The sequence below is a fragment of the Chiloscyllium punctatum genome, chromosome 41 (genome assembly GCF_047496795.1).
Source record: "Chiloscyllium punctatum isolate Juve2018m chromosome 41, sChiPun1.3, whole genome shotgun sequence".
Classification (NCBI taxonomy): domain Eukaryota; kingdom Metazoa; phylum Chordata; class Chondrichthyes; order Orectolobiformes; family Hemiscylliidae; genus Chiloscyllium; species Chiloscyllium punctatum.
Genome location: NC_092779.1, coordinates 47,291,510 through 47,302,679, shown reverse-complemented (window position 1 = coordinate 47,302,679; position 11,170 = coordinate 47,291,510).

The window sequence follows — 11,170 nt, the reverse complement described above, 5'->3', positions numbered from 1 at the left end:
AAACATCTTGATGAACATACTCCTTCACATGCTTCCTGAACTGTGAGACCAGAATTGAGCACGATACTCCATCAATGGCCTAACTGACATCTTACAGAACTCCATTTTTATAATCTCCATGCTCTTTTATTCAATGCCTAAATTTATAAGCATAAGTATCCCATTTACCTTCCTAATCATCCATTCCACCTGCGTGTTGCCTTCAAGGACGTATTAACATACATACCAAGGTTCATCTGATCCTCTGTACTACCCAGGGTCCTACCATTAAACATGTACCTCCTTGCCTCCCAAATGTATCACATCATACTTTTCAGGATTAAACTCCATCTGCCATTGTTCTGCCTATCTAAGTCTATCATCCTGTCGTCAAAAGATTTTTTTCCTTACTACTTGCCAGACCATCAATTTTTGTATCATTACTGATCAAACCTCCTAAATTTGTGTCTAAATCATTAATCTACAAAATAAAAGCAAAGAAAACCCAGCTCCAAGCCTTACAGCATGCCACTAGACACAGGTTTCAAGTCACAAAACCAACCTTCAACCAGCATCCTCAGTTCCCTGCTATTAAGTCAATTTGGATCCAATTTGCCAAATTGCCCTGGATCCTATATTCTCTTATCTCCTTGACCAGTCTCCTGTGAAAATGTTGCCAAGAGCCTTAATGAGTCCATGTATATTACATGAAATGCATTACCTTCATCTGTATATGTCCTTAAAAAAAAATTGATCAAGTTTGTTAGACAGGATCTCCCCTTGTCAAAACCATGTTGACTATGCTTGATTAATCCTCGTCCCTCCAAGCGGTAATTAATTCTGTCCCACAGAATGTTTTCCAAATATTTCCCTACCACTAATATTAGGGTCACTGACCTAAAGTTTCCTGCTTTATCCCGACCACCCTTCTTGAATAATGATACCACATTAACTGTCTTCCAATTCTGTTGTACCTCAACTATGACCATAAAGGATTTGAAAATTGTCAGGGCACACTTGTCTCCCCTAGAAGCCTAGGAGACAATTCTTCAGAGCATGAGAATTTATCCAACTCTAGTCCTGCTGTAGCTATTAATATTTCTTCCCTCTTGATGCTAATTTATTAAAGTTCATCATAGTCCCCATCCCTGATATCCATACTTAAACCATCCTTTCCATCGTGAATACAATTGCAAAGTTCTCCATTGGAACTTCACCAACATATTCTGACTCCACAAACACATTAGTTCCTAATGAACCCTACTCTTATCCTGCTATCCTTTCTCCTCTAATACACATACCAAAGGCCTTTGGATATTCCTTTATTTTGTCCATATGTTTTTCTTTTAATTCCTCAAATTTATTGTTTTTCTTTTTCCAAACTTCTTTACACATTTTCTCTTCCTTTACATCTTCTGTTTTATTCCCTCTGTACTAACCACAAGCTTCCATTTTTATTTTCCTTATCCAATCCTATACCATCCTTGACATCCAGTGTTTCCTCAACTTATAGTTCCCACCTTCCAACTTATGGGAACATATTTGCCATGCACTCTCATGATTTTCCTTTTGAATGACTTCAACAGTCTGTCATATATATTTGCTCTCAACTTTATCCTTTTCCAAGACTACCTTAAAACCTACCGAGTTACAGATACTATCATTCCACTGTTACTTCTACCATTTGGCTGTCTTTGTTTCCTAAATTTAGGTTTAGTATCCTTTTGTTTATTGTAGGAATTTCTACATGCCAGCCTAAAAGCTGTCCTGGACACACATTAAGAATTCTACTCCCTCACAGCCTTTCAGACTTTGCCTATTCCAAATAATATTGGTGAAGTTGAAATTCCCTAATATTATTATCCTACTATTTTTGCATTCTGAGATATTCTTAGATATACGTTTTTCTATTTCTCCATGACTCCCAACAATGTGGCTGTCCCCTTTCTGTTTTTGAGTTCTACCCATATGACTTAATTAAAGAACTTCCTAAGATATCATCGCTCCTTCTTGCAGTAACTGACCCCTTGATTAATATTGCAACACTACCTCCTCTTTTAAAGATGCTGTCCATTTCTTGTCTAAAGATTTTATTCCCTGGAATATTGGACTGCCAATCCTGACTCTTCCTCAACCATGTCCCTGTGATTTCAATGATATCCTATCCCCATGCGTTAATGTGGCAATTGAGGTGGACATTTTAGGGAGATCTTTAGGAAGTGATAGAAAAAAAATCTGCTTTGGCAGGAAGCTTGTTAAAGACAAAGGTTTTAAGAATCTGTTGTGAGGACAGATGTGTCATAATTAGGAGATTGTTCTTTAGGGAATTTCCGCTAGAATGTTACTGACATTTCTGGGAAATCCACTGTTGTAGCAGTACAATCAAAGACAGTCTGATGTATGTCATTGTTTTCCAGGCAGCTGATCCTGACTGACAAACAAAACAGAATTCCAATGGCTGCTTGTACTGAAGGAAATAACAACGCTTTATCTGACAGACTGAATGTGGAGAGAATAAAAACAGTATACACTGTAGTTGGTGACAAGCCTCTCAGGCCAATTTGTCAATCAAATTGCCACAGGACGCAGTAACACTGGTTGTACAGCACCAACTGTTAGCAGTGACACAAGCAGGCTGCCACATGTGTATTACCCATTTAAATTGAATTGAGGAATTCATATCTTGGCTAAATATTTGAAGTAGAAGAGGATATAGGACTCCAGGGATTCTTTTTGGATTGTTAGAGTAAATAACCAGTACAAATTTAATGGGCTGTTTTAAAAGATTCTAAAGTTCAATTATATTTATACACCAAATATCAGCTTTTTAGCTACATTATCTTTTAATCAGTATATCAATGGTTTCCAAGTTAAATCAAATTATTTCCATGGGATTTGTTGTTAGTGATATTGTCCACTCCCATACCTCTGTTGGTTGATGGTGAGAATGAAAGCTGTTGAGTTCACAGTAATCAGCAGGTATAGTGACTAACACAGGTCTAAAAAATGGGATGCTCCCAATGAAAGGGTTCTACCTCGATTTTGGGAGCAGGATTGTCTGCTGTGTGGAGGTTGTTGTTGGGGCAGATGTGGCTTTTGGCAAGATTATGGGACCCGACAATCTAGCCCCAAGTGCCATAATGCTGACCCAGGATATCATTCCCGTCCTACTCCGGACAATCCCTGGCCCAGACACACCCCAGACCTGGTCATTAATCCCCAGGCTTCTGAGGCAGTGCACATGGTGATACACAGAAAGCAGCATCGATAAAACACATGTTCATGAACTGAGTGGGGTCGCCACCACCAATTTTTCACTGTCAGAAAGCGGCCTGCAGTTAACGGTTGGATGAGGCCCTTTGAAGTCATGATAAAACTTTTTATTCTCTTCAAAGGAGAGCAGGGAAATCATAGCTTACCCTGACCTGAAGTGATCCACTTGTTTTCTGTGAGATCTCTCCCCATGAAACTTACTGACCTGATCAGTGAGACTACACTTAGCATCAGCTGGTAGACTCCAGCTTCTTAATTTTCCACTCCCTCATGCCCTCTTGGAAGGACATTGGTCAATACATGGCAACTAACATGGATTTACTGAAACAAATTCCTCGAGGAGAAAGTGAGGACTGCAGATGCTGGAGATCAGAGCTGAAAATGTGTTGCTGGAAAAGCTCAGCAGGTCAGGCAGCATCCAAGGAACAGGGCTGATGCCCGAAATGTCGATTTTCCTGCTCCTTGGATGCTGCCTGACCTGCTGCGCTTTTCCAGCAACACATTTTCAGCTCTGAAACAAATTCCTGTCTGACAACTTGACTGAGTCCTTTGCTGAAGTCGTGGAGAAGTGCTGTGTGTTTGATGTGTACATATTGTTTAATAAAATATCACATTATAAATTTGTTGGAAAATTGAAGACAATGAAATTAGAGGGAGATTGACAGTGTGGAAATAAATTGCTTAAGAGGCAGAAAGCAGAGACTAATGGGGAATAGTTATTTATTTGGACCAGAGAGAACAATACAGTGGTGTTCCCCGAACATTTTAAGTGTTTTGCAAAATAAATACAAAACAAAGTCCTGCTGTTTACAAGAAAGTGGACAGGATGTGAAAGCAGCCTGAAATGCTTGAAGAACTTGGCAAGTTCAGGGACATGGAGCCTCTGCTCAATATTATGACAGGAGTTCATTAATGTGTTTTGTTTCAATTCCTGCTTGGCAGTCAGCCATATTGACAACCTGGCTGGTGACCAGGAAGAAATGTCAACAACAAGAAAGCATCAGACACTTTGGGATAGCCACTTGGAATACTGAGGAGAGTTGGAGGAGGGCAGCAATTGAAGTTTATGAGGGTTAGCATTTAATACATGTATGCTAAAGTTTGAGGCATTTTGACAGACTAAATAGAGTCAAGAAAAACTATTTCTGACAAGAGAATGGTCAGTAAACAGAGCCCAGAGATATAATTAGCAAAAAGAACATGACATAAATGAGAAGAATTCCTCTTAACACTGCAAGTTAATACAAGCTGGAATATACTGGAAAGGATTATAGAAACAGATTCAGCAATAAGTTTCAGAACAGAACAGGATTTGTAATTGAAAATTAAATATTTCCTCTGCTAATGGAAAAACAGCAAATAGAACTATATGAGCAACTGCAGGTGTGATCAGTGAAATCATATTTTGCTGATTCAAATGATTTCATCTGACGAAAAGCAAACACATTTCCCAATTTCCTATCTAACATTCCAATATGACCAACAAGTTATCCTGTTGATCATTCATTTGCTGCCTGTGGGACCAAGTTTGTAAATTGCTGCTGGGTTCCTCTACATTGTTACAGGGCCTGAGAATTGTAGCAGGATTGGGAGGCCATGCTAATTGCTTCACCACTCTTATGATTTTCAGTGGAAAGGGAAATCCCTTGAGGATTGGGACCAAGACTACATTACTGATTGTGAAAATGAATGAGCAGAGAGCAAACAAATAATACTGCTCTTCACAAATAACTGAATAGTTGCAAGGCACTTGGAGGCATTCTGCAGATGGCATTTTACACACATATATAGGCAGTCCCCAAGCTGCAGCGGGTTCTGTTCATGAGTCCATTCATAAGGCAATTTGTATGCCAGTCAGTACATGATGCAGAGCAATGTAAAATATCCATTTGCAAGTACAGGAAACATTCATATGTTCACTATTTAAAATTACATCCTTGTATGGGATCATGTTCGTGGGTACAAGCATTCACAAGTCGGACGTTAATAAATAAGGACCCCTCTACCTTCTACTGCTTCATCAACCATACAGTAGAAGGTATATGAATATAAAATGTAGTTCAAATGTCTACAGAATGCCTAAGTGGACAATCATACTCATTAGCAAGTGATTCCAAGCTAAGGTGTCCCTTTTTCACTTGTTATCTCAAAATTACAGAATGTCTCACTGCAAAAAGAATTTGTTTATGAGATACAGGTGGTGAGGACAGTCACATTTATTGCCTATCTTAAGTTGCCCAAGAAGCTGTTCCTCAATACTATTCCTCAAACAAATGAAGCCCTTTAGGATGAAGATACCTCACTGTGATTTTAGAGTCAAAGAGATGGACAGCACAGAAACAGACTCTTCAGTACAACTTGTCCATGCCACCAAGCTATCGTAAATTAATGTAGTCTCACTTGCCAGCATTTAGCCCATATCCCTCTAAACCCTTCCTATTCATAAACCCATCCTGATGCCTTATATATGTTGTAATTGTACCAACCTCCATCACTTCCTCTGGTAACTCATTCTATACACGCACCATCTTCTGCAAGAAAACATTGCCCCTCAGGTCCCTCTTAAATCTTTCCCCTCTCACCCTAAACCCATGCCCTCTAGTTCTGGACTCCCCTACTCTGGGCAAAAGACATTGGCTATTCACTCTAGCCATGCCCCTCATGATTTTACAAACTTCTACACCCTCAGCCTCCAGGAAAAAAAGCCCTGGACAATTTTGCCTCTACCTATAGTTCAAACCCTCCAACCCTGACAACATCCTGTAATTCTTTTCTGAACCCTTTCAAGTTACACAACATCATTTCTATAGGACGGAGACCAGAATTGAATGCAGTATTCCAAAAGTGGCCTAACCAATGTCCTGTATAGCTGCAACATGACCAACTCCTATACTCAGTGCACTGACCAATAAAGGCAAGTATACCAAACACCTTCTTCACTATCCTATCTACCTGCGACTCCACTTTCCAGCAACTGTGAACCTGCACTGTAAGCTCTTTTTGTTCAGCAATACTCCCCAGGACCTTGCCATTAAGTGTATAAGTCTTACCCTGATTTGCCATTCCAAAATGCAGCATTTATTTAAATTAAACTCCAACTGCCACTCCTTGGCCTACCACCCATCTTGATAAAGGTTCCATTGTACTCTGAGGTAACCTTCTTGGCTGTCCACTACAGCACCAATTTTAGTGTCATCTGCAAACTTACTCACTATACCTCCAACGTTCACATCCAAATCGTTTATTTAAATGATAAAAAGCAGTGGACCCAGCACTGATCCTGTGGCTCACTGCTGATCGCAGGCCTCCAGTCTGAAAAGCAACCCTCCACCACCATCCTCTGTCTTCTACCTTTGAGCCGGCTCTGTATCAAATAGCTAGTGCTCCCTGTATTCAGTGCGATCTAGCGTTGCTAACTGGTCTCCCATGGGGAACCTTGTTGAATGCCTTCCTGAAGTCCATGTAGATCATGTCCATTGCTCCTCATCAAACTTCTTCATTACTTCTTCAAAACATTCAATTAAGTTAGTGAGAGACAATTTCCCACACACAAAACCATATTGACTATGTTAATCAGTTCTTGACTTTCCAAATACATATAAATCTGGTGCCTCAGGATCCCTTACAACTACTGATGTCGGGCTCACTGGTTTATAATACCCTGGCTTGTCCTTACCACTTTTCTTAAACAGTGGCACCATGTTAGCCAACCTCCAGTCTTCCAGCACCTCACCTGTGACTATCGATGACACAAATATCTCAGCAAGGGGCCCAGCAATCACTTTTCTGTCTTCCCACAGAGTTCTTGGGTATACCTGATCAGGTCCCAGAGATTTATCCATCTTTATCTGTTTTAAGACATCCAGCACCTCCTCCTTGTAATAAGGACATTTTTCAAGATGTCGCTATTTATTCCTCCAAATTCTCTAGCTTCCATGTCTTCTCCATAGTAAACACTGATGCAAAATACTCATTTAGTGCCTCCCCCATCTCCTGTGGTTCCATACATAGGCTGCCTTGCTGATCTTGAAGGAGCCCTATTATCTCCCTAGTTACTCTTTTGTCGTTAATCTATTTGTAGTATCCCTTTAGATTCTCTTGCACCCTATTTGTCAAAGCAATCTCTAGTCTTCCAGCATTTCCAACATCTACCAGCCTTGCCCTTTAACCCAACAGGAACATACTGTCTCTAGACTCTCATTATCTCATTTTTGAGATGCCACTTATGTGCAAACATCTGCCCATGATCAAGTTTTGAAAGTTCTTGACTCATACTGCCAAAATTAGCCTCCTCCAATTTAGAACTTTAACTATTAGATCCAGTCTATCCTTTTCTATCACTAACTTGAAATTAATAGAATTATGGTCACTGGCCCCAAAGTGCTCCCCCATTGACACCTTAGTCACCTGCCCTGCCTTATTTCTCAAGAGTCAAGTTTTGCTCCTTTTCTAGTCAGTACATCCACATACTGAATCAGAAAGTTTTATTGTATACAATTAACAAATTCCACTCCATCTAAACCCTTAAAACTATGGCAGTCCCAGTCTATGTTTGGAAGGTTAAAATCCCCTACCATTAAACCCTATACTGTTACAGCTATCTGAGATCTCCTTACAAATTTGCTTCTCAATTTCCCACTGGCTACCGGGGAGGTCTATAGTACAATCCCAACAAGATGATCATCCCTTTCATATTTCTCAGTTCCACCCAAATAACTTCCCTAGACATACTCCCTGGAATATCCACCCTAAGTACAGCCTTAATATTGTCCATAATCAAAAGTGCCATTTCCCCTCCTCTCTTGCCCCCTTTCTATCCTTCCTATACCCTGGAACATTAAACTGCCAGTCCTGTCCATCCCTGAGCCACGTCTCTGTAATCGCTGTGATATCCCAGTCCCATGTTGCTAACCATGCTCTGAGTTCATCTGCCTTCCCTGTCAGGCTTCTTGCATTGAAATGAACGAAGTTTAGTTTATGAATCCGACCTTGTTCTCTGCTATGTTCCTGCCTGCCCTGACTGCTCCTTTTTCCAACTATACTAGTTTCAGATTGATTTCTTTCCTCACAATATCCCTGCAACCCCCTCCCTGCCTTTAATAGCTTAAATCCTCATGAGCAGCTGTAGCAAATCTCCCTGCCAGTATATTAATCCCGTTCCAATTCAGGTACATTTAGTCCCTCTTGTACAGGACCCTTCTATCCCAGAATAGAGATTTTTTTTTTGAAAAGCTACTTAGCTGCTCCCTTGCTGTGATCCCCCCAGGCAGATTTCTCCACGATCAGCTGTGAATTTCACAGTTTGTTTATTTTTCTTAGAAGAACTCCAATGTCCAGAGATCCTTACTTCTGAACAGCTGAGGCAGTCAGCTGTGCAGGTTCACTGCTGCATCAGACAGTCGTCCAGGTTTACTTCTCAGTTTTTCACCTCCCATGTAGTTTCTGCTTTGTCTCTCTTCCTCCTTTTTTAAACATTTTTTTTAGATTAGATTTCCTACAGTATGGAAACAGGCCCTTTGACCCAACCAGTCCACACCAACCCTCCGAAGAGCAACCCATCCAGACCCATTTCCCTCTGACTAATGTACCTAGCACTATGGGCAATTTAGCACGGCCAATCCACCTGACCTGCACATCTTTGGACTGTGGGAGGAAACCGGAGCACCCGGAGGAAACCCTTCTGATCTGTTTTTTTCCAAAGTTCCCCAAAAAATGCAACAGCTTATAAAACAGTAAATACTGCTCCAAAAATTCAAGGAAATCAGCTCCAACTGGGAAAAAAAAAGTAGTTCTTACAGCCAGAGTATTTTCTTGTCTTCCATCTGAGATTACCCAGAATCATTTTCTTGGAATACATAGGAAGTTCCAGGGTGCTCAACCAGTGACAATGGAGGAATGACAATATATGTTCTGGTCAGTCTGGTAATGAATTGGAGACAAATCATGGAGGTGGTGGATTTTGCGGCGGGAGAGATTACAATAGACAGAGATGGTAATTTTAGTGAGTTGCTGCAGTGTATTTTGTAGATAAATATGTTGCAGTCATAATGCCTCAGTGAAAGGTGTTGGATTGTGAGACTTGCACAAACACTGTCTATTGAGTGAAATGCCCTATCCTAGATAATCTTGATGCCCTATCCTGATGAAGGGCTCTCGCCCAAAAAGTCGATTCTCCTGCTCCTTGGATGCTGCCTGACCTGCTGTGCTTTTTCAGCAACACACTCTCAACTCTGAACTCCAGCATCTGCAGACTTCACTGTCTCCTCCTTGATACCCTATCTTGACTGTTCTTGAGTCCAGTTTTCATTGTAGAAAAGCCTAAATTTAAATTTTAAAGTGCAAAGTTATTTTTAAAAATATTCTTATATCAGTCACAAATTCCAGAATGGGTTTTAGCTCACATTTTTGATATACCAGTGCCACTGACACAGTGAGATGGAAAACAGGCTGTCTGTGAGATTTAGTGACATATTCAGTAAGTCATTCCCACAAACCTGTCCCAGGTGAGAAGAGAAAATCTACAGAGGCTTGTATCCCTGATTGTTATTGTGATAGTCTTACTGGAAAGGGAGCATGTGCATATCACTTTGAGGACTGCATCAAATTGCAAGAACAGTCACTGTCGATAAGCCTGATGATAATTGCTGCTAAGTCCGACACAAACATAATGCTTACTTGAGGTCCTGGGGTGGGGGAGCAATCAATGTTAGCTGTGGAACTGTAGACTAAAAGGAGGAGAGAAAATTAGATGGTACAATGGATTTTCAAAAGGCCATTTACCGTAAATGATCGCTAAATTACTCAGAAAGGATTTCCAGCTGCAGCCTATAATCACTGTCAGAAAGCACAAATAAAAAAGCCACTTTGAGGATTTGCTGGGAAAATGATGGTAAGCTAATGCCCATGTTGTTCTCAGTATTTAAATAATCCAACAATTTGCAATGTGATAGACTAAATTATGAATCACCACAAATTGCTGGATAAATGGCTGCTCCTCCTTCAGCTTGGGAAAAATGGGAGCTTACCATTGATTCCTGGTAAAAGAAAATCCAATTTGAAGACTTTTACAGGCCTTTATCATGCAAATGACAATGATCTAATAACCAATCACTATCTGATTGATTAACTTTATGGGTTAGTTCATTTGAAACTAAAATAAACACATTACAAGTTGTGAAGCAGAAATTACAGTGACTGACTGACTTCTATGTATGTACTGCTTACAAATCAAAAGCAGATTAACTGACAGGCAGAGCACATGAAGTTCTTAAATATGAACTCTGTTACAGTTCAGAAGGAAGCTGAATTATTTACAATATCAAGATAACGTATGAATCTGTATTACATGGAGGTAAATTAGTGATGCATCTAGATCTCGTGATAGTGATTTTGTCTGGAGGAGTTGATTGTTTACAGTCATCAGTGATATTATCTATTTTCCCTTCGGTGTTCAGAGTCCTGCATGTGACAGAACAGGACTAGGTGGTGTTTGGGAAATTGGTACCAACCTACTTTTTCCCCAGTTCTGTCACATCCTTGCGCTTTCATATGTATGGACCTATAGATCTCAGTTCTGAGTAGATATTTGTCACCTTGGTTAGTCGCTACTTTCTGTGGGATCCTGGACATGAGCTTATTGCCCCACTCATAATTTTTGCAATTTTGTATCTGCATTTTGATCATGCATATTAGTCACCTTCTCTTGCTGTTTCACAAGCTGCTCGTGAATTTAGAAAGACTATTTTGGATATGAGTCAGTAAACTGGTATGCACTGAGCTGACAAGCACATGCTCTATCAGTCATGGAATGATTATACTAGTAGGTGTTGCTCCGAAATGTAACAATGCAGTGTTGACCTGGCATAATTTGTTCCCAGTTGATGATTAGATTTTTGATTGTATGAATCATGTATTCAGC